General features: G+C 46.6%; 1 long non-coding RNA gene across 2 annotated transcripts; it reads left to right on the top strand.

The window, feature by feature from the left end:
• The first annotated feature begins 2,492 nt into the window (after window positions 1-2,492).
• On the top strand, window positions 2,493-18,095 carry LOC131514165 (uncharacterized). 2 transcript variants are annotated; one of them, XR_009262957.1, is made up of 4 exons: window positions 2,493-2,666; window positions 5,005-5,073; window positions 12,580-12,676; window positions 14,145-18,095. It is a non-coding gene; the product is annotated as an uncharacterized LOC131514165 (long non-coding RNA). The 2 variants fall into 2 exon arrangements; XR_009262958.1 differs by lacking the exon at window positions 2,493-2,666 and adding an exon at window positions 2,975-3,065.
• The last annotated feature ends 4,777 nt before the right edge of the window (window positions 18,096-22,872 follow it).

Here is a 22,872-nt window from a genome sequence, read left to right as displayed (position 1 = left end):
TTAAACATCCTGACAAACTGAGGCCTATTGGCTTTTTTGTTCTTGCTTTCTCAAATGTGGGGGCTGGAGAGAGGAGTAAGCCAGCAGGCCCAATGGGGCAAGTGCACTGCATACCCTCTCCAAGGGAGTGGAGTCTTTTTCAGTATTCTCATCTGTAAAATGGCCATGGCATCTCTCTACCTCCAAGGATTTCTGTGTTTGTAAATCACAGAGCTCTATGTTGATACACAAATAACCCAGCGCATTTGAGAAATCACCAATTCATGATGATTAACGACATGGATCAATGATAACACTGTTATAAATTACAGAACACTAATGATTATGTGGGTATTAGGCCCAGAGTCTTGGGGCTGGAAAGATCAGAGGTCTCCAAGTAAGCTCTCCTCTGTTCATCAATATCCCTGCCAGGTGGTTATTCTGATTACAAATGATTCCATACTTTTAATTTATAAGTCCTCCAAGGACAAGAACACATGAACTCATTCCCTGTGCTCCGATGAACTCAGTGCTTAATTATGGCTCTAGCTTTGTACAGACTCCACCATTCCCACTCCTTAGGAGACCCCTGAGTCTTTACTGAAGACAACTCCCAGAATATTCTGTGGTCATCACTGGAGTAGAAAAGCACAGAGAAAGGGCCCCAATGTGGGGAGTCTTAGGGATTGTTCCTTTGCCAGATCAGCTCTTGTCTCCGTGGCATGTGGGAAAACAAGACAGGAAGAGGGGGCAGGGCACTGGGTGACATCCAAAGCCCCAGCAAGTGAATGTTTTTTCTGCAACGACTTTCACTACCAACTGTGAGATCCAGCAAAGCTGCCCACCACCTGCCAGGTACACAGCCCAGGCCACTGACAGGATACCTGTACTCTTGGGTCCCCACTCTGAAGACAACCCCCTCCCACCAGTAATTTCTTATTAATTCTCCCATTATCCTTAATCAAGGACTAGGAGAATGAAATTTCAAAACAGTAATGAAATCCCAGGACCTCAATATGAATCACTATTTAGCCCCTTCCACATCCTTCCTAATGGCCTGACATTCTGGCAGATAAATTTGTCCCTTTGGTTCTTGCCCTATTACCATGTAGAAGCTCAAAGAAAACCCTGCTGGGTGTCTAGCAAATCGACTGGTGTCAGGTCCCTCCCTGACATACTGAGGAGCATTCTTCAAAGAGGGAAGGGGGAAGAGCCAGGGATATCCCTCAAAATCCCACCCACCCCCAGCCTCCCCTCATTGCCCACGTGTCTGTGGCACAAGTACCATGCACCTGTTTGGATGGAAAGAAAAAAAAGGACCATCCAAATCTCCTGAACCCGCACACCAATCACGAGTCCTGACAGTCAAGGTCGTGAAGCCTTTATTAAATCTGTCTACCTGACCTGAGGTCTGCGGGGCTCAGTCACCTCTGCGTGACTGGCCAGTCCCCTTGACCCCACAGGCCTTCACGGAAGGGCGGTTTGAGGAACAAGATAATGCACAAAAGAGGGAGAATATACTCATGTGAAGAGCCAAGTTTCCATGTTGATGGTAAGTGGAAGAGCCTTTGGGTCTGAGCTGAGCTCTGAGGAGGGCAAGGGACCCATCCTTTTCACTGCTACAAACGCCTACAGCCGGGTTCCTGCTCACGCCCGGCCCTCTCTCCTGAGGAATCCTGTGAGCCTTGACTTTGAAGGAACCTTAACCCCTGAGGGCTGTGTCTTCTCCTGCTGCCTGGACCAAGCTCAGATCTCCTCAGTGAAGGGAGAGTACTCAGTACCTTGAGGGGGAAACGGGTGTGGGCAATGCACGGACCAAGACAAGAGCCCCAGGTCCTGCTCGCAGACCCTTTTCCAGATAGCTAACACTGGGGTGAAGGCTGGGAAGGCAGGAACCGGGGAAGGTCCTGCTGGGATGCGGGCTCCTGGAAGGTGACTTTCTAGTGGCTAGATGACCGCGTGCACAAATAACCTCCACACTCTTGGTTATGCTTGACTGATGACCGTGGGCAGTGACCAGTCCTGTGAAAGCAAAAGGAAATGAGAGGAAACTTGATACACAGAGAGGCGGCCAAGTTAAAACCACCAGCAGTGTGTGCCACACCTGTTTTCAAAAGACACTCCCATTCGCGTGGAGGTTCTGACTTAGGCGTTACTATTCCGTCGCGTTTCAGGTGAGAGCAAATTTCGCAAAGGGTTCCCTGGTCCCCCCACCCCGCCCCCGCATCCCGAGCTTAGATGGGAGCCCCTGGCCCTTGCAGAGGAGGTCTCCTGACCCCAAGCTTCCACCCCTCACGCTGGGAAGGGAGGTGAGAAACGGAACATCCCTCAAAACCCGGGGGGAGCCAGCCTACGAGAGGAGAGGGGCGGCCGGGACACTCACCCCGGCGCCGGGGAACACGGGGCACGGGGCCGGGCGGGGCAGGGCGGCTCCGCTAGGCTAGTCCGGGTCCTCGGAGTCCTGCGCTCTTTCATGGCCTGCAGGCGGCGACTCCTCAGGAAGGGAGAATGGAATCCTGCCACGGGAGACCAAACACAGAGGTAGAGGGAGAAAAGGGGGCGGAGTTGCGAGGGTGAGCCCGAGGCGAGGGGAGGGGCTCAGCCCTGCAGCGCGGGAGCCACGCCCTGAGGGGACAGAGCTGTGGCCCTGGGGACGCCAAGGCCGCAACTTCTGCAACCAACCTGAGGTAAGGGAGGCGGCGCCCAGTTCCCCACATCCTGGGTCTCGGGGTTTTTCCTGCATCCTTAAGGCAGTTCTGATCTTCCCTGGATAGGGAGGGTGCGTATAAGCCGGGTTGTCGGCTAAGAAGTCAACTCAGAGCGGTCGCGGAGAAACTGAACCAGGGGCGGCCCGAAATTAACCGCCAACTGCCGGGCTCAAGCCGTTGGCCACGCCCACCGCTCCTCCCCCGCAGCCCTCCTCCAATCAGAGGCCAAGCTCCTCCCCCTGCCCGCTCCCGCTCCCCCGAAACTCCGCAACCTGCCAACGGTCCTGGGTTTGGCAGTTTGCGGACCAGTGTAGGTGGGAGAGGGCCTGGAATACGCGGAGCGCGGGGGCTGCCTAGGAGCCTTGGCCCTCGGAACAGGTGGTGGCAGGGTGGAAGGGGACGGAGCCCCTGGGCCTCCTGCTTTATATTTACCAGGCCGTGGAATCCCAGGATTTCTGTGCTTCCTGAGTTCTTACTTCCCTTTTATCTTACCTCAGAGGAAAGCACCATCCAGAAGGCACTTGGCCTGAGGTCTCACAAGAGTTAGAGGCACAACTGCAATTCAGACCCTACTAACACCAATTTCTGACATTCTCCACCCAACCAAAGACCCTCTACTAGAGAGAAACGCTTGACCAGGCTCATCCAGCTCATGGGGCCTCAGAACCCTGAAGAAAGCTTTGCCATTGTCTACTGCTTCCCCCGTCCCCTTCTGCAAGGCCTGGGGAACCAGGTTCTCACTCAGACCCGCAGAGGCTGGTTGGAGGGGAGCTCATCTGTTAATATTTCCTGGGCACTTATTTTGAAAGACTCCCTCCTGGAAAGTTCAACATGCATCATCATACCTGAGCATCCCAGATTCCTTTGTAAAAAATTGACAGAATTCACCTAAGGTTCACCATTTTAAAGTGTACAATTCAATGGCTTTTATTACATTCACACTGTTGTGCAACCATTACCACTATTGAATTCCAGAACATTTTGTCACTCCCCGCAAAAGAAGCCCCATACAAGCCAAGCGGTCACTCCGTATTCTTTGCTTTAGCCTAGAGCAACACGTAAGCCGTTTTCTGTTTTGACGGATTTACCTCTTCTGGACACTTCGTGTGAACAGGATCACACAACATATGATCTTTTGTGTCTGGCTGTCTTTTACCTAGTATAGTGTTTTCAAGGTTTCTCCATGTTGTAGCATGTACTAGTACTTCATTCCTTTTAAGGCTAAAGAATACTCCCCTGCATGATTACACCTTATTTTGTTTATCCATTCCCGTCGATGGACTTTTGGGTTGTTTCCACTCTTTGATTTTCATGACTAACTCTGCTATAAACATTTGTGTACGCGTTTTTTTTTGTTTGAATGTATGTTTTCAGTTATTTTTTGGATATATGCTTGGGAATGGAATTGCTGGGTCATATGACAATTCCGCATTTCACTTTTTTTGAGGAATTGCCAAAATGCTTTCCACAGTGGCTACACCATTTTACATTCCTACCAGCGATGCATGAAAGTTCAGGTTTCTCCTCATCAATGCTGGTTATTTTCATTTAAAAAAAAAAGTTTATAGCCATCCTAATAGGTGTGAAGTGGTATTGCACGGTGGTTTTGATTTGCATTTCCTTTGTTGTTGTTTGTTTGTTGCATGGCTTTTCTGAGCTAGTTTTGTAGTTTGTATCCTATGACAGTTTGTCATGTGTGGCCACTAAAGTCTGTTCTGTTAGATTTATGGTCAGCTAGTGATTTCACAGAAATTTCCTTAAATACTTGGAACTAAAAAAACAAAAAAAACACAAAACCTCCCAGTCTTAGTGGATGGTGCGTGTGTGCATGTGTGTGTGTATGTGTGTTGGGACATGTATTCAACACTCAGCTAGACAATTTACAACTGTATCTCAGCCTTTGCTTCCTGCTTGTGCAGAGCCTGAAGATAAGTCAGAGATAAGAGCTTAGGGCCTTCTCAGGTCTTTTCTGAGCCCTGGGTATTTGCATGGCTTTCTGGATTCCCAGAAAGAAATGTGTGGCAGCATTCCAAAATCCTTATTCTCATTCCCTAGCGTTTCTCTTCCAGGCTTTTAAGTTAGACTATTGTTTTCCCCAACTGTTATTCCCTGCCTGAGGAAGCAGCAGCTAACACATTTGACTTTAAGTATTTTTGACAAATTCTCCCTGGGTAGCTGCTTCAACCCTGGGATCATTCTGAGGTAGATGAAATAAAGTCAGCTGTTTGAGACAGCTCTTCCAGGAGTCACCAGACAGGTCAAAACAAAAACCACAACTGTTTGAGAATAAGGTCTCTTCTGTTCCCTCTGGTTCCAGGTATATACTGGGAATACCAACTGTTGCCTTCAGGTCACTACCAAGTTGGGGAGTGGGAGATGGTACCAGGTAGGTTAAAATATCTTATTTTATCGAGGCTCATATGTGATTTTCTTGAATAATCATTCCCGTGCTTGCTGTATAACATTGAATAGATTCCCCAAAATGTTGATTCTCACAGTTTTTGCCAGATTATTCATTGCTTCTGTGGAGGAACAGACTTCTGGAGTTCCATACTCCACCATTTTTGCCGACATCACACTCTCTATACCCCTTTTAGGTAACTACTCATTAGGAGCTAAGTTCCTGAGAAGTTTAGTAACTTGCCCATGTTGTATCCAGTAACATGAAGAAAAAGGATTTGGACACAGATCATCTGACTCTAGAGTCTGTTATATCCAATTGTAGCATTTGTCCACTCATTCAAGAATATTAATAATTCTACATCTACTAAGTGCTAGGTATAGTTCTAGAAATTCAAGATTACCTCATAGTACAAAATAGCAACTATTCAGGTCCCTGAGAACTTGTACTTTTATGGAGGGAAGGTCATGACAGACATTTAATAGATATTTGATATTAGAACTTCAGAAGTGCTATGGAATAAAGAAATTGAGATATTTATTTTATATAAGGACTGTTATGGGAGTGGTGTGTATATAATTTTTTAACATTTATTTTGTCTTGGTTGCAAATTTTATAGAAAAGTTGCAATAGTAGTACACGAATTCCTATATATGCTAAAGCAGATCTATTCATGGTTAACATTTTGTTACATTTGCTTTATCTCTCTCTCATTTGATAGTAAGTTGTATTACATTGTGCCTGTTTACTCCTTCATAATTAATTATTTCCTAAGAATTAGAAAATTCTCTTATACAAGCGCGGGGTAGTTATCAATTAGGAAACTTAGCATCTATACAATAGTATTATATAATCAACAACTTACATCCTGAATCTAAATTATGTTATGTCCTCTCATTTGACTGATTATAATGTACATTATTTATCTGTGGTAATAGTCTTTGTTCTGAAATCTACTTAGTTTCATAGTGGTATAGGTACTCCGGCTTCCTTTTGATTAGTATTAGCACTGTTTATCTTTCCCCATTTCTTTACCTTTTCAAAATTTTTTAAATGTTTATTTATTCAGAGAGAGAGATAGAGAGCAAGTGAGGGAGGGGCAGAGAGATCCAGAGACAGAGAATCCCAAGCTGGCTCCACACTGTCAGTGCAGAGCCTGACACAGGGCTTGAAACCGCAAGCCACGAGACCATGACCCAAGTGGAAACCAAGAGTCAGACATTTTAACCGACTGAGCCACCCAGATGCCCCTTCCCATTTCTTTGCCTCAACTTATCTGTATCTTTATATTTAAAGCAAGTTTTGTGTAGGCAGCAGTAGTGGGGATTTCTTTTTTATGCATTTGAGCCATCTCTGCCTTTTTATTGGAGTGTTTAAACCATTTACATGTAATGAGTTATTGATATGGTTAGGTGTAAGTATATCATCTTGCAGTTTGATTTCTATCTGTTCCATGTGTGTGATTTTTATTTTCCTCTTTATCTTGCTTTATTTTAAAGTATTTGAACATTTTACTCCATTTTCTCTTTTGTTGGCTTACTATCTACAATTCTTTGTTTTTGCCATTTTAGTGGTTATTTTAGGATTTATAGTACACATCATTAACTTGTTACAATTTACTTTTAAGTGATTCTATACTACATCATATATATTATAGGAATCAACTTCTCCATAGTGTATTTTCGTTTATCTCCTAGTAGCCTTTATGCTATCTATGCCATACAGTTCACTTTTACATATATTATAAACTCCACACTACAATGTTTTCTCTTAAATGTAACTAACTTTAAAGGGATTTAAATAATAAGAATAAAATCCTACATATTTATCCATAAAGCTACCGTTTTCAGTGCTGTTTATTCCTTTGTGAAATTTTATATTTCCATCTGGTATAATTTTCCTCTGCCTGAAGGATTTCTTTTAACAAATCTTGTAATGTGGTTCTACAGGCATGAATTCTTTCAACCTCTGCATGCCTAAAAATCATATTTATTTGCATTAGTTTTTGGAAGATGCTTTCACTGGGAATTGAATACTAGGTTGACAGTTTACTTCTTTTAGTACTTTCAAGATGTTTCACAGTCTTCTTACTTGCATTGTTTCTCACTAGAAATCTTCTAGCACACTTGTCTTTTTTTCTTCTTCATGTAAGGTGTATTTTTCTCTGGTTGCTTTTAAGGGTTTCTCTATCACTGGTTTTGAGTAGTTTTATTATGATTTGGCTTAGAGTGGTTTTCTTCGTGTTTCTTGTGCTTAGAGTTTGTTAACCATCTTGAGTATGTGAGTTAGTTTTTATCATGTTTTGAGTATTTTAAGCTAATATTTCTTCAGATTTTTTTTTGTATGTCCCTTTTCTATCCTTTCCTTTGGGGATTCCAATTATAGATATAGCAGGCAGAGTGAAGTTGTACTACTGTTCACTGATACTCTTTTCATTTTTTTTATTATGATTTTTTCTGTGTATTTCATTTTAGATTGTTTCCATTGCTGTCTTAAATTCACTAATCTTTTCTTCTTTAGTGTCTGATCTGTTGTTAATCCTATCGAGTGTGACTTTCACATCAAGCATTGCAGTTTTCCTCTCTAGCTGTTCAATTTGGGTCTTTTTTTTTTTGCATCTTGTGTCTCTCTACTAACTTTTTCAACATATGGATTACAGTTATAATAACTATCTTAATGTCTTTGTCTGCTACCTCTAACAATGCGCCCAGTTATGGCTTGTTTTAATTAATTGAATTTCCTCCTCATTATAGGTTATATTTTCCTGCTTTTCTACAGGCCAGGTAATTTTTTATTGGACATTATGAATTTTAATTTGTTTTTGTATTCCTATAACTATTCCTGAACTTTGTTCTCAGATGGAGTTAAGTTATGTGGAAAGAGTTCAGTCCTTTCAGGTTTTGCATTAAAGATTTGTCAGATAAAGCCAATGCAGTGTTCAGTCTAGGGCTAATTATCCCCCACCTTTGAGGCAAGATCCTTCTGAGTACCCTATACAATTCTACATGAATTATGAAGCTTTCTAGTTCAGCAGCTTGGAGCAGACACTACTCTTGGTCCTGTGACAGTACCTGGAGATGTTTCTGCTTATCCTTTTAAAAGGTTCTTTCTGTGGTTTGGGTAGTGCTATGATCTGAATGTTTGTTTCCTCTCAAAATGCATATGTTAAAATCCTAGCCCCCAAAGATGATGGATTAGTAGGTGGGGACTTTGGGGAGTACTTAAGTCATGAGCATGGAACTCTCATCATGGGATTGGTGCCTTATAAAAGAAGAGAGCTGACTGGCCCCTTCCAGCATGTGAGGACTACACAGTGAGAAGTGGACCACCAGAAAAGGGCCTCACCCAACCATGCCAGCATCTGGGTCCTAGACTTCCAGCCCCCAGAACTGTGAGAAATAAATTTCTGTTGTTTATAAGCTGCCCAGTAATGGTATTTTGTTATAGCAGCCTGAATGGACTGAGACGGGTAGTTTCCTCACACAAGTGTGCTGATGAGCATTCTGTTGAATACGTGAGAGGGACCCTCTGCAGCTCTCCTCTCTCTTGGACTCTGTCCTGTGAGCTGAAGCTCCCTTGATCTCCTCAGACTCTCAGCTTCTTCAGTCAGGTAGGCAGTCCACTGGGCTCCCTGAGCTGGGCCTGGAACTCTCTCCAGGCACTCAACTGATAAAATTGTAGAATTAATCTCCTTTGTTTCCAAGTCTTCAGGATCTTTGACCTTCATGGTTTGATGTCTTGTATGTTTCAAATATTTTGTTCAGACTTTATGTTATTGTTTTAGGAGGGAGAATGAAGTTAGTCCCTTTTTCTCCATCTTTGAAAGGGCTTTTAATTTTTTTAATTTTTTTATTTATTAATTTTGAGAGGGGAGGGGCAGAGAGAGGGGGAGAGAGAGAGAGAGAATCCCATGCAAGCTCTGTGCTGTCAGCACAGAGCCCAACGTGGGGCTCAATCTCACAAACTCTGAGATCATGACCTGAGCCAAAATCAAAAGTCGGATGCTTAACTATCTGAGCCATGCAGGCACCCCTGGAAGGGCTTTTTAAATTTTTGCTTTTTATTTCTGCTTTTACTGCATTGTAATCAGAGAATTGTTTGTAATATTTCTAATGTGGAACCTACTTATGTTTCCTTTGTGATATAACATATGATCAATTTCAATGAATATTTCATGTCTGCTTGAGAAGAAAGTATATTCTTTATTAAAGGGTACAGCATTTAATACATATTTATGGAATCTAATTTAACATTAATGTTGGTTAAGTCTTCTCCATTTAGACTTATTTTTTGTTCACATGCCCTTCTTGTCCTGAGAGTGGTGTGTAAAACTGTCTTATCGTTATTATTTCTATCTATTTCTCCTTGCATTGCTGTCATTTCTATTTCATTGATAAGTGGTTTCTGTGTAATCTGGTACATAGATATTAATGGCTGATATATTTTATTGTAGATTGTGGGTTTTTGCCTTATAATATGTTTTTATTTGTCTTGTTTGATGTTTTTTGGTCTAAATTCTGCATTGTCTAATAGTAAGCTTACTACTATTCTTTAGAGTTGTTCTATTTAAATAGCATAACTTTTCCTATCCTCTTTTATTCTTTAGCCTTTGAATCACTTTGTTTTAAATGTCTCTATCCTATATAGAAGAAACTGGAATTTTGCTTTGTAAAATATTTTGAAAATCTATTTCTTTTACTAAGCAAGTTAAATATCCTTCATATTTATTTATTTATTTATTTTTAAATGTTTATCTATTTTGAGCAAGAGGGAGGGAGGGGAAGAGACAGAAAGGGAGAGAGACTCCCAAGCAGGCTCCATGCTATCAGCTTTCCATGCTATCAATTTCATGAACTGGGAGATGATGACCTGAGCCGAAACCAAGAGTCAGACTCTTAACCAACTAAGCCACCCTGGTGCCCCTCTCCTTCACATTTATTGACATGACTAATAAATATATTGGTGCCAATTTTATGTTATGCTTACTTTGCTTTTTTCTCTATATGTCCCCCTTGCTTTTTTTTAATAAAAATTGTTTTGATATTTACAAAAGTGTACATTTTTGCTCTACTAGTTACCTTTGATTGATATCTTTTAACATACCCTTATTTAACTTTTATCTCAACTATGAATTATCTGCCTAGATTGTGAATTCTAAATGGTGTCATTTGATTCCTACCTGTTCCTCTTTCTGTCTTCTTTCTTGGCTCGAATTTTAAGTTACATGCTTTCTACTTGGTCAGAACCTATGATATTTACAAATTATTTTCCACCTTTGTCCCCAATCCTTGTTTAACTATTAGATCTACATGCTCTAAATATACTTTAAATACACTACACAATCACCATCATTCTCTTTTCCCCCCACTCCCCAGTCATGTCTTGAGCAGACAGAATTCCTCATCTAGCAGGTTATCTTAAAAGGGCTCATGTGTACAGGATTCTCTCACTCTTTGCATATATAATTTTTCAATAGCCTTGATAATTGAATGATAGCTATATTGCATATAAAGTCCTTGGCTTACAACTCATCTCCTTTCTGTTGGTTATCTGAATATAAAGCTCCATTCTTGCCTTGCTTTACAGGTTGCTCTCAAATATCCTGTTGCCAATAGAATTTTCATACTTTTAGAGGTATTATGACTATTGTGTCTGGAGGTCTTGAGTATTGCTTCTTTTTCTTTCTAGTCTAATTACTGTATAGGCTATATTTCTGAGTTGATCATTCTCAACTTGCCCAGGCACGTGGTTGACCTTTACATAAATTTAAGTTTTCTTCTATTTCCATAAAGTGTTCTTGAATTCTGTTTTTAAAATATTAGTTCTATTCCATTGTTCCCTCCAATTTTTAGGAATACCCCTGTTCCTGAACATGTGAGAAGGGGTAGGATATAGTAGAAAAGCGGAGGGACTGGTTTGAGACGGGAGTGCAGATAATTTGTTTACTCCAACGGGCAGGAAAGCAGAGGGTGTGGACATGGATGCTGACAGGTGGCGTCTAAGGAAGCACACTTCTAATTGCTTTGTTTTTCTCAGTGGTAAGGAAGCAAGACTGAAGCTAACTCTCTAATTTTCCCCACCTGGAAAGAAGAATGGAGATGAGTGTGTTTGCCAAATTTACATCTGTGGTCTGAATGTGAATCCTTTGCCAAAATTTGTGAACTATGTTCCAGAAGGAGTTCTACCTGGTAGAACACCCAGAGCTTCTTCTTCTTCTTCCATTTGCTCATGTCCAGAGGGACAGAAAACGGCACTGATGGAGAATATGAATGGAGGGAGAGGCCAGGCACATCTCTGATGGGAATCTGGAGGATTGTCTGTGGGAGGTGTGAAGACCTGCTCCATATTGCTTCTGGAGCAGTGAGAGAAAGACATAGGGACATTGACTTTGAGTGAGTATAAGAAAGAAATTTAAGGGACTGGGTAAGGCTGTTGTGTGAGGCAGTGAATCCCCTCTCCCAGGGAGTATTCCTTAAGTGGCTGAACATCATGATGTCAGGGATGTTGGCTTGGAGATTCCTAGTCAGCAGGGTGATTGCCAAATGGTCTCCACAGCAACTCCAACTTGACTATTCACTGTCTCTCTCTATCAAAACCCTCTTGGTCCACTCTACCTTCAACAAATATTCAGAATGCAACCATTTGTAACTTCCTCCATCTGATTCCCCTGGACCAATACATGGTTTTCTCTCTCCTGAATTATTTCAACGGCCTTCTAGATGATTTCTCTGCTTCCTTCTTGGCCCCCACTCTATTCTCAAAACAGCAGTCGGACCTATCCTGTTAAATTGTAAGTCAGATAATGTCACTCCTCTGTGTGAAATTCCACATCGCCCAAAGTCCTAACAATCGCGTTCACGGTCACATGTGATCTTTCCACGCTCTACCCCCCACCCCAGCCAACCCCTGATCTCAACTTCAACTGCACTCTTCCTTGCCCTATATTCCCTGCTCACTTACACGGGCCTCTGGCTGTTCCTCAGACATGCCAGACATGCTGTCTTTGCCCTCAAAGGGCCTTGGCAATTTCTTCTTCCTGGAATACTTCTGCCTCTGATACTGAGAGAGCTCACTTTTTTCCTGCTTTCTCCTTAGATTTCATTACCTATTCAAAGAGGCTCTGCCTGTCCACACTTTATAAAAAGGCACTTTTCATCTTTTGGTGTTCCTTTATTTTGCACAATAGTATTTATCACCTACATATTATATATTTAATTATTTGTTTATATTCTGACTGCCTCGTCTGGCAGTGGCTTTGTCTGTTTCTCACTGCTGAATTCTCAGCGTCTAGAAGGGGCCCAGCACAGACAGAACCGGTGCTCAAGAAATATTTGTTAAGAGAGTGAATAAGTGAATAGATGTGATTGTGTTTTCATGAGGAGATGGGATAATGTGACAATCAGCCAGGACTTGTCTCCTTCCTCTTGGAGGCAGGAGAAGGACCAAGGCTTTTAAAACTTGATAATGCTTTCAAATCTTATTGTGTTCCAGTTCCAGGTAAGAGGAAATAAACACATGGCCGCCTCTCTCCCTTACCGAGTATACAACCTAGACAGTACACAGTGCAGCTACCTGAAGTCTCCGAACAGTAAGTACCGGCAAGTGGACTAGGGGGGTAGGGGAAACCAGGAGTCCAAGCACCACCAGACTGGTGGTGCGTGGGGCATATTTTGTACTTGGGTCTCTACTGAGCAGAACTTAGTGTAGACTGAAACCTAAAGTCAGGTGCTTGGTGCAGAGTTGCAGAAGAAACCCTCTGCTTCTGGCTACAGCAGCAGAATAGGGAACTCCTTTATCTATCTATCTATCTATTTATTTAATGTTTATTTATTTTTGAGAGAGAGAGTGAGAGAGAGAGCACAAGCTGGGGAGGGGCAGAGAGAGAGGGAGACAGAGAATCTGAAGCAGGCTCCAGGCTCTGAGCTGTCAGCACAGAGCCCGATGCGGGGCTCAAACTCGTGAACCACAAGATCATCACCTGAGCTGAAGTCGGACCCTTAACCAACCGAGCTATCCAGGTACCCCGAAGGGAACTCCTATAAATCAGAGCATGCATGGGGGTGAGGATCCCTGCTTTTTTCCTCTTGTTTTTCCTCCACTCTGGTGTCCCAGCCATCAGGAGTCCATGGCTGGAGTGACAGTGGTGACAAACATGGCTGTCAACATAAAAAGGCAGGGGCTAGGACTCTGAAGAAGGGAAGCTTATATTCTGGACTCAGGGCGTTCTTTCTTCCTGCTTTAGGGGTCGTATCCCACCGGTACCTCAGGACTCTTGCTATCTGTCACTCTTCCCTGTCAGTTTTTAACCCAGGTCAGAGGGGTTGGGAGTGCAACATGCTCTTGAAGACACAGCAGCTGTCACATTTGGGACCAGTCAGAAAGCCTGGCCCCAGACACCCCCACCCCAATAAGTATCCTGTGGCTGGGACCTGCCCATCACCCCACCTAGGCTGTGACCTCCTCAGATGAGGAGCTGGGCCGGCCCCCTGAACCAGAAGACAGAGAGGGGAGCTAATGAACCACTAGCCTTATAAAAACTGTCATGGTCTCTGGTCAGTCATGACAGCTTAAATACAGGGAGAGGGATAAAGCTGGAGCCCAGGAAGATGGGACAGAGGAGGAGCTGAGACCTGACCTTACAGAATGTTTCAAGGGCACTGAATGGGCCACGCTATGGCATCTGTGATGAAAGATGGGCACTGAGGAGGTAACCTCACTCGACTGTTCAGAGGCTGCATGAAGAGGAAGGTCCTTAGCAGTTAGAAGGGGTGAGTGGGGCAGGGAGGAGCTCATGCTTCTTTACACAGCTTCTGCTAAACGCTTCATATGTGCTATGCCAGGTAAGCCTCACTAAGCCTGGGACGTGGGGTGGGCCACCTATTTTCCAGAAGAGCAAGCTGAGTCCCAGAGCCGTTAAACCTCTGTGTCAAAGGCCACAGTCGTGGTGAGTGACAGGGCTGAGGAAGCCTTCAATAAACTTATATGCCTCCATCAGAATTGATATGAATGAAACCCCCCAGATTTCCTTCATTCCTACACTTTTGAATCCCAAACAGGCCATGAACTTGAGAAGACAGAAGCCACCAGCAGTGTGAGGGAGGTGTAGAAATCAAAATATTTCACTGTTCAGTGGTTTGCTGAACACAAGACACTCCACCCCATGTCATGAGACATGAAAGAACAGGGGCTGGGGCCCTTGGTACCTTCACAGGTCTCCCTGAGGAGCTCGTCTCTGGCTGACAAAGATGGGGGGCAGGTTTTCCACACGTCTCATCTGGTCTCCTTGTCTCTGAGGAGGGCGCTGCCGTCAAGGATGGATTGGCCACAGTTCAGCCCAGGCCAGGGTGGCTGTCACAGCTGGGAGAATTCATGGCGCTCTCGGTGGTTCCCAGACCTGCACGGCTCTCTTAGCAGAGAAAGTGACTAAGGGGAAGAGATTTGCTTTGAGTCCAAACTAAGTGTGGGTTAAGACAGACCACTCTTTCTGAGGAAGGGGAAGCCAGAGGAACAAACCCTAGCTTTCGGGTTGAGGGGGGATGCGGTTCTGTGGGCCTGTAGGGGAGGACACGCGGAACGCCCCTATGGGCATGGGCAGGGGGCCACAGGAACTTCTCTCAGAGGCTCAAATCCAGGGGCTTGCTCGGCTCTTCATGGGTGAGGGGCGTGGTCTCAGGACTCCAATTGGTAAACAGCAATGGAGAAAGATCTAGCTCAGGGGCTGTGTATTTATAAGCTGCGAATTACTGAATAATTAAATACATAACACATAGAACCGGGGAGTAGAAGTGCTAACAGCCTCCCTTATGTTAATTGTATGTGTCACTGAGCACATCGGCATCAACTGCTTCATATTCGTGATAATAGTCAGTGTGTAGGGTTCTAGAACCTCTAGACTGGCACATTCAGAACCTTAGAGGCCATCCAGCTTGGTCTCCCATATCTGATATTAGAATTCTCATGGCTACTATTCATGCCAGGGAGCACTGATATTATCTTGAGTAGTAACGAGCACGCAACAATGGGTAGAATTCATCTGGGGACTGGTGCCCATCCCCCTCCGGGCAGCCTGGCAGACAGGATCCATTTCTTCCTGGTGAACGGTGCATGATCCCACATTTCCCAAATACCTCTTGTCAGAATGGAATGCCTAAGGGCACCTGGGTGGCTCAGTCCATTGAGTGTCTAACTTTGGCTCAGTCATGATCTTGCGGTTAGTAAGTTCAAGCCCCACATCGGGGTCGCTGCTGTCAGCCTATCAGCACAGAGCTGGCATCAGATCCTCTGCGCCTCCCCTGTTTACACTCTACCAAAAATAAATAAATATTAAAAAAAAAAAACTTAAAAAAAAAAAAAGAATGGAATGCCCAAACTTGGGTGAGGCACTGGGTCAGAACATACATAAGCTTAGGTCCCTGCTGCCTGTCTCCCTCCATCTCCTTTTCAGGGCAGATGGCACCCACTCTTCCCCAGAACAGTCCTGGCAGGCGAATGATAAGGTGGGGGCCAGGGAACCTGGGTGAGAGGGGGTTCCCCCCCGACTCCATCCTGGGTGATCTCAGACCTGCCTCATTGGTGCCCCATGTCCGGCCCAGCTATATTTGGCAAGCTCAACTCTGAAACTAGAGTGACCCCAGTCCCTTCCCCTCACAGGGGCCAGTTTCTCACCTCTTTTAATCAAGTCTTCCATTTCTCCAGGCAACCCACACAAAAGGCCTGGGCCAGGTGGTGGAGATACTCTGGCTCCTACACAGAGGTTCTATTTTCTGTTCTGCCTTCTTCCAGGCTGGGTAATTATGGATCTGTCCTCAGAGGCATTCTGTTTCTTAGCATTGGCTGCTCAAAAGCCCGTGTACGTGAGGCTGGTCTCACCACTTCTATCTAGTGTTACACTGCAGAGTACTATATCACAGACACGCGGCTGTCTGTGCCCAGTGTGAATACGCTCAAGGGCACATTCTAACATGTGGACCGTGTGTGTGTGTATATTGGTATATGACCAGAGTGCTCATCAACCAATAGGTATTATCAAGTGCCCACTATGTGCCAGGCCAAGGTGGTCTAGGTTCGAGGGCACATCGTCATGAACTGGCGGGGCAAGATGGCGGCCCCCATGCTTTACACCTTAGTGGCAGCAATAGTAAACTCTGAAGTCGGGTCATTTCAGGTGGCGAGCAATGCTGAAGGAAATAAGCAAATCGATGCTAGTGAATGAAAGTCGCAGTGAGCTAGCTATGGGTGGCTGCTTCTGATGAGGTCATCAAGCTAACTTCTTATGGGGGGACATGAAGGTGTGGAGGCCAAGCATTCCAGGCAGAGGGAACAGCAGAGGCAGAAGCCCTAGAAAGGAACCAGTGTGGTGATTGTAGCTGGAAAGCAGTAGCAGGGAGGGGGAGGGGGGGCAGTGGATGGTGGGACCTGAGATCGGAGATGTTAGCAGGGGCCAGGTCCTAAAGGGTTCAAGGAGTCAAACCTTGGACTCTTCAGTCAAATTTCCCAGGTCCAGTTTTCTACTATGCCACCTACTAGTTGTGTGACCTTGAGGCAAGTTATTTAACCTCTCTGGGTCCCTGGATGGTGCTGGTGGGGGTAATGCTAGTACCTCCTTCAGAGAGTTGTGAACCAATGAGTTACCAGAAGTAAAGGGCTTAGAACACCACCTGCCTCATGGTGCATAGCTGTTCTTTTTATTAAGTGTTTGCTATTATGAGAAGCCTTATCGTTATTACAAAAAAGGAACTAAGGTTTTAAGAGATATACGTTTGTCTGCTGGGACAAGTTCTGCTCTGGAAATTAGGGGATACCTGAGCCTTAGTCCTTGTTCCATCTTCAAGTCCCTGGGTGTCCAGATCCTCTAAGTGGGTTCCAAAGCAATCCTGTGGGACCCCAGCTTAAGCAGTTGGCATGGCAATAACCTCTGAGGGGTGAGGTCTTAATGAGACCAGAAAGGGAGCTCAAATCTCATCAAGAGAGCATCAGAGGTGACCTAAAGCTCAAAGAACACATCTGCCACCTGAAGCAGGGAAGGGAGGCAAAGCAAAGAAATGAGAGGGGCAGGCACAGGGCTGGAGGGGATTGGGAAGCAAGGCCAGCCTCCTAGAAGCCATCTTTATTGGTCCCGGCCTCACCATGCACCATGGGGATGGCTGGGATGAAGCCCCAAGGTCAGATGCACACTGGGTTTTTCATCTTTCGAATGAAGGAGTTGATTGAGTTGATTAATAAGCTCTTTTAAGCCACTCCTCTCAAGATACCCATGGAAGGCCGCACCGTTGAGGGGCTAGGAGGGTAAAAGGAGAGGATTCTTTGAGAATAAAGAGTCCTGCCTGGGTCTGTGGTTGTCTTGGGATACAAGGTTTGGTTTCCTTTCTGCTAGCTGGAGGTGGAGAAGGAACTAGTGTTTATAGTCCTAGCTAAGGGTCCTGCTCTGTGATCAGACCTCTTATGTGTGTAGCCAGCCAGCTCTGGGGAGGGCTTCCATCAGAAATGCCCACCCTTCTCCCCAACTGGATGAAAAGAGGCACTGACAAGTTCTGCACATTTACAAACACACATCCACGCCCCTACCATGCATGGGTTTCTGAATATTTCCAGGTAAATCAGATTTTTGTAAATCAAATTTTGTGTTCAATGCACTTTGGCTGCTTGCTGTTTAAAGAAACCCTGTTGCAAGTCCTCTTGTGAAGCAAATATCTCTCCTCCCATAAATATCAATGTTCATATTTAGGCTTTCAAAGTATGGAAGCCCCTGTCTGTTCAAGGGTGTGTGTGTGTGTCCATGCGTGTGTGTGTGTGTGTGTGTGTATGTGCACGCATGTGTGTGTGTGCATTTGCATTCATTCTGGCACATAAAAGGATCCATGAATAAAAACGTTTTTTCTCTCCTAGGCTTTGTTGTGATATGTTGCTGGAAAAAAGACACACTGTTCAAGCAAAGGGCAGACCCTGAGCAGCTCAGGTCTCTGTGTGCTTCCCATTCTTCCTGACTGCTGCTGGAAGTCAGCAGCTGACTGCTGCTCCCCAGCGGGTAGACCCCATGGGTCCCACCTCAGGGCGAAGCGTGGAGGCACTTAACAACTTGGGGAAGACAAAAAATTTGTCTACTACCTGGAATAGGGTGGGGAAGGGAGGCAGGTGGGTAAGTGTAGAGGGGCTAACCAGGAATGCTAGAATTCATTCACAAGATTGCATTCTACAATCAATTATTCATCAGGAAACATCCAGGGAACCACTGTTATTTGCTTCCTGCTTGTCTGCAGGACCAGGGTGGTGGCCCTGACAGTTTTGTATTCCCGTGCTCCCATGAGTGGCTCAACTTTCCCTCATAAATTTGTGGCACCCCTGGGCTTTACGGCCTGTCTCCCCAGCCCGCGCCTCTGATTTCTGCGTGGGGGAAGAGTCCCCTTTACTCCCCGGCCTTCTGCAGGCTGGTGTGGGGACAGGCCAAGAAGTCTCTGGAAAGACTCTCCTTCATCATTTATTAATGGTCCCTGGCCTCTTCCCTGAAATAATTAGGGTTGGGATATTTTTGTATCATGCAGTTAATTGCCATCTGTACTGTTTAACAAGTGAGGGCACTGGGTAGTAATCTGGAGGCCCACCGAGGATGGGACATGAGTCATGGTGTTGGCTGCCACAGCTTGATGGGAGGGGGACGTGCAGAGGGAGCCGGCGCTGGGATGTGGGAGGTGCCGGACTCACAGTTCACAGGGAAAGTGTTAAGAACCAGGCTTCTCCTCTGGGAGCAGGAGCCCAAACGAGATCCTGGCAGAAAGCTGGGTTCTCACCACAACAGACACCCACAGGATGTCCCAGGAGCTGCCTCAAGAGCATGAAGATTGGGGATCAGAAGCCCTGTGCTCTAGCCCTCGGTTCGCTGGAGGAGAGTCTGAGCTGGGGATTCCAGTGTGTGTGTGATTTGTTGAGGGAGCAGGAGAGGACTGAAGAAGAATCTAGGCCAAGCTGCCACTTCGGCCAAGGTCTTGCCTGAGCCTGATCCCTCAGGGAATTCTGGAACGTGAATGGCCCCTTGGAGTCTTTCCAACCTTAAGACAGGGGGCCAGCCTTCATATTCTGACAGCAGTGTCACTAGCCAAGGGTTATTACAGAGGGTGGGGGGTGTGACAGAGGGCTTTCACCTCCTGAGTGTCTCCCCGGGAAATGGCTTCTGTCCTGTCAAGTAAGGACAATCCATTGGAGAAAGCACAGCTATGACCTATTGGCAACCAACACTCCAGCAGCTTGGTGAAGGAGATGTGGTGGGGCACCAGCGGCCTCTGACACAACCTTCCAGGCTGAGAGACAGTGGACATCTAGTCTCTCTGAGGCCCAGTTCCTGCCCACAAGAGGATTCGCAGACTTCCAGGGCTCTCTTACAAGAGAGCACAGAAGGCTGGTGTGGAGGGCATCTCTTAGCTGTCACGTGCTATATAAATACCCTGCCCCTACTCCTGCACAAACCCCTACTATTCCATGAGGAACTGCCCGGATGCAACTTTGCATGTGGCTGGAGTGCACAGACTAATGTTTGGCTGGATTTATAAGGTGTCTCTCTTTACCCTCTGCCCTGGCCTGGGCACCCTCCATTAGACAAACGTTCTTTTGGGAAGGCATTATCCTTGGGGATAATTCACAGAGAAAGGGGAGAGGGGCTAATTTTCGGTTCTCAGTCATGAATGCCAGTGTGAGGATCCTTCCCAGGCCATCCTAGACTAGAGTCAGGGAGAGTGACCGGGGCCAAGCAGATGGCCACTGACGGGACTGCAAGAGGGGCCTCTTCCCACCCTCATCTATTTAGGGCAGGCTGACTGGTAAGCTAGAAAGGGCTGAGCACTCAGGCTGGTGACAGCTGCTGTCTGTCCCTCAGGGAAGACAGTGAGTGCAAAAGAAGCTCTCCCTCCCCATCCCGCTAAACCCCCTCCTTCACTAAGCCTTGCCCTAGCTCCTAAGAAAAAGGGCTGCCTGGCCAAAGGTGGCTTCTGTGGGACAAACCAGGAGAGGTGATTATTGGGAAATGTGGCGCTTTCTGTTGTGAAGGCTACTGGGGAGACAGGCAACTCTGGGGTCTGGGCAGTCCTGTGGGGGGGTGGGGGGGCAGTGTCAAAAGAGCCCTGTGATGAGCCTGGGGCTCAGTATGGTCTGGAGGGTAGCAAGTATTAATAGTCCAAGGTCAGGGGGCACCTGGGTGGCCCAGTCACTTAAGCATCTGACTTCGGCTCAGGCCGTGATCTCACAGTCTGTGAGTTTGAGCCCCGCATCAGGCTCTGTGCTGACGGCTCGGAGCCTGGAGCCTGCTTTGGATTCTGTGTCTCCCTTTCTCTAACCCTCCCCCATTCATGCTCTGTCTCTCTCTGTCTCAAAAATAAATAAACATTAAAAAAAATTTTTTTTAAATAGTCCAAGGTCAGAAAGGTTGACCACTGTCCATCAGGCCTTCAAGGGAGAGAAGAAAATGATACTCTGGTGTTTCTTTCCACCTCCGGAGATGTCCTTCAGCCTTCAGCAAGACCGTTGTCTCCCCTTTGCCCACGAGACACCTTGGTGCCCCCTCAGGATGTCACCAGCTTACCCCTTCCTAGGGGAGGAGGGGTTCCACTTCTAGGACACCCTGCCCTACTCCTTTCCTCCTGAACTCCTGGCTGTGCCCCGCCTCCTGGGGAGCAGTGAGGCAGGCTGGCCTGTTCCTCTGTTGGACTGAAAAATCCAGAAAATGGAATGTCATTAGTGGGAATGTGAAATTATTTCTGGGAGGAAACAGAGCATGTGTGTGTGTGTGTGTGTGTGTGTGTGTGTGTTGGGAGGCCAGGTCACACTGTCCCCCATCCCAGGAATACAGACACCAGCTTGAAGCAGAGAGGTCAAGACTCAGCGAGGACAAGGCTGACTAAGGACAGCCTTGGCTCCACTGCCGTTTGCCCAGCTTGAGGTTGGGCTCTGTGTCCCTGAGGTGGGCAGGAGAGGCGAGCCAGGCAGAGGATGTGCTTCAGGGTCCAGAGACTGGATTTACTCAGGGGAACCATGCCAGGGGTCAGGCCTAGGGCACTAGAGAAGGAAAGTAGTACAAAGTCCACCAAAATGGTCATGGGGCCTGCTTGGAAGAGGTGGGGCCTGACAGAAGTGCCCCATTTGAATTGGGAGGGATGAGGAGAGAGAGAGCACATGGGGAGAGCGACTGTGCCAGCTAAGTGTGGAGGCTGGAGGCAGGGAGGGAGGTCTGGTGGGAAGATCTGCCCCAAATAATGATCATTGGATACTGATGATATTCCAACTAACTGAACACCCACTATGTGCTGGGCACTATTTGTAGAACTTTCCATGTGAACTTCAATCCTCACAATGACCCCATGAGATAGGTACTTCCTCCACTTTAGGGGGGAAGAAACTGAGTCTCAGAGAGGTTAAGGAATTCACACGGGGTTACTCAACCAGTGAGTGGCAAAACCAGGATTTGAACCCAGATGTCCTGGTTCTGGGATGTCTATCCCTAATCAATAAACCTTTCGGTACGGGCCAGCACGCTCTGATTGCTTATTATGCGCCATACGCCATTCTGAGCCTTTTCTTCATGGAGCCTTCATTGCTGGTCCCATTTTACAGATGAGAAAACTGAGACCCAGAAGATTTCACATAAGATTACTCGAGGTCACTCAGAGAACAGTGGAGTCCGTGCTGGCCCCTAAGCAGTCAGAGTCCTTAGTGACCACACCGCACCTCCACGTGTGGGTGAAGGCTCTGGACATGGAACTGGGGTGTGTTGACTTGCCCGCAGGCACTGAGAGTTTTTGTACGGCTTGATCACCGAGACGGAGGAGAGATGTCGGCAAGATGTGTCCAGCTGGAGCATGTGCCAAAGTCGACTCATGAATGGGCAGGAGACACAGCCCAGAGGTGAGCTTATGGACACATGGAGCCCTTTCTAGAAACCTTCTAGAAACTTGCCCCAGGAGCGGGGCAAGTTTTCTGGCTGGGACAAAAGGCTTTTTCTCTCCAATCCCACTTCCTGGGAGCCTGCGGAGGCAGGGGGGCAGGGGGGCAGGGGGGCAGGGGGCAGAGCCTGCCTCCTCTGTGGCTCCTGTGGCCTAGTTTCCAGGCGGCTGCCAGGTACTGGGGCCTGACAGACAGGTTATAAATATCCTCTAGTGACAGCAAGGCCTCCTCACTGACGCTGATGTGGATTAAGCCGGATGTGCAGCCTCAAGGTCACTGGCATGGCTGTGGCTTCAACTGCTCTTGGAGGGTCTAGGTGAGGGGGTGCTAAGGAGGCAAGAGCAGAGGGGCAGGGGCCTGAGCCCCACGGGCAGGCCCAGCTTAGACTTTCCTGCCGTGTAGTCCAAGTGCTTCACTCCTGCTCTTACCTGCTCAGATCCTTTCTAAGCTCCCCCTATCTCCAGCCTCTTCTGCCCTCCTCAGCAGCCTGCCCCCAGCAGGTTTTCTTAGCCAGTCTGGGCCCCAATGCCCTTAGGACACAAGGTCTTGGTGGGGGAATGGGATGTCAGGTGAGGAAATGGGTTGTGAGGGGGGAATGGGTTGTCATGTGGGGGGATGGGATGTCAAGTGAAGGAAGGGGTGGGTTTTCAGGGAGGGAATGGGTTTCTGGATGGGCGGATGGGTTTCCAGGTGTGGGAGATGAATTGTCAGGTGGGGGATGGGTTGCCAGGTGGGGGATGGGTTGCCAGGTGGGGGGATGGGTTGCCAGGTGGGGAATAGGTTGCCATGTGGGGGGATGGGTTGCCAGGTGGGGGGATGGATTGCCAGGTGGGGGGATGGCTTGCCAGGTGGGGGATGGCT

This window comes from Neofelis nebulosa, chromosome 6, assembly GCF_028018385.1.
Source record: "Neofelis nebulosa isolate mNeoNeb1 chromosome 6, mNeoNeb1.pri, whole genome shotgun sequence".
Taxonomy (NCBI): domain Eukaryota; kingdom Metazoa; phylum Chordata; class Mammalia; order Carnivora; family Felidae; genus Neofelis; species Neofelis nebulosa.
The sequence above is the reverse complement of the archived record's forward strand: the minus strand, read 5'-3'. Positions and strand labels throughout refer to the sequence as shown.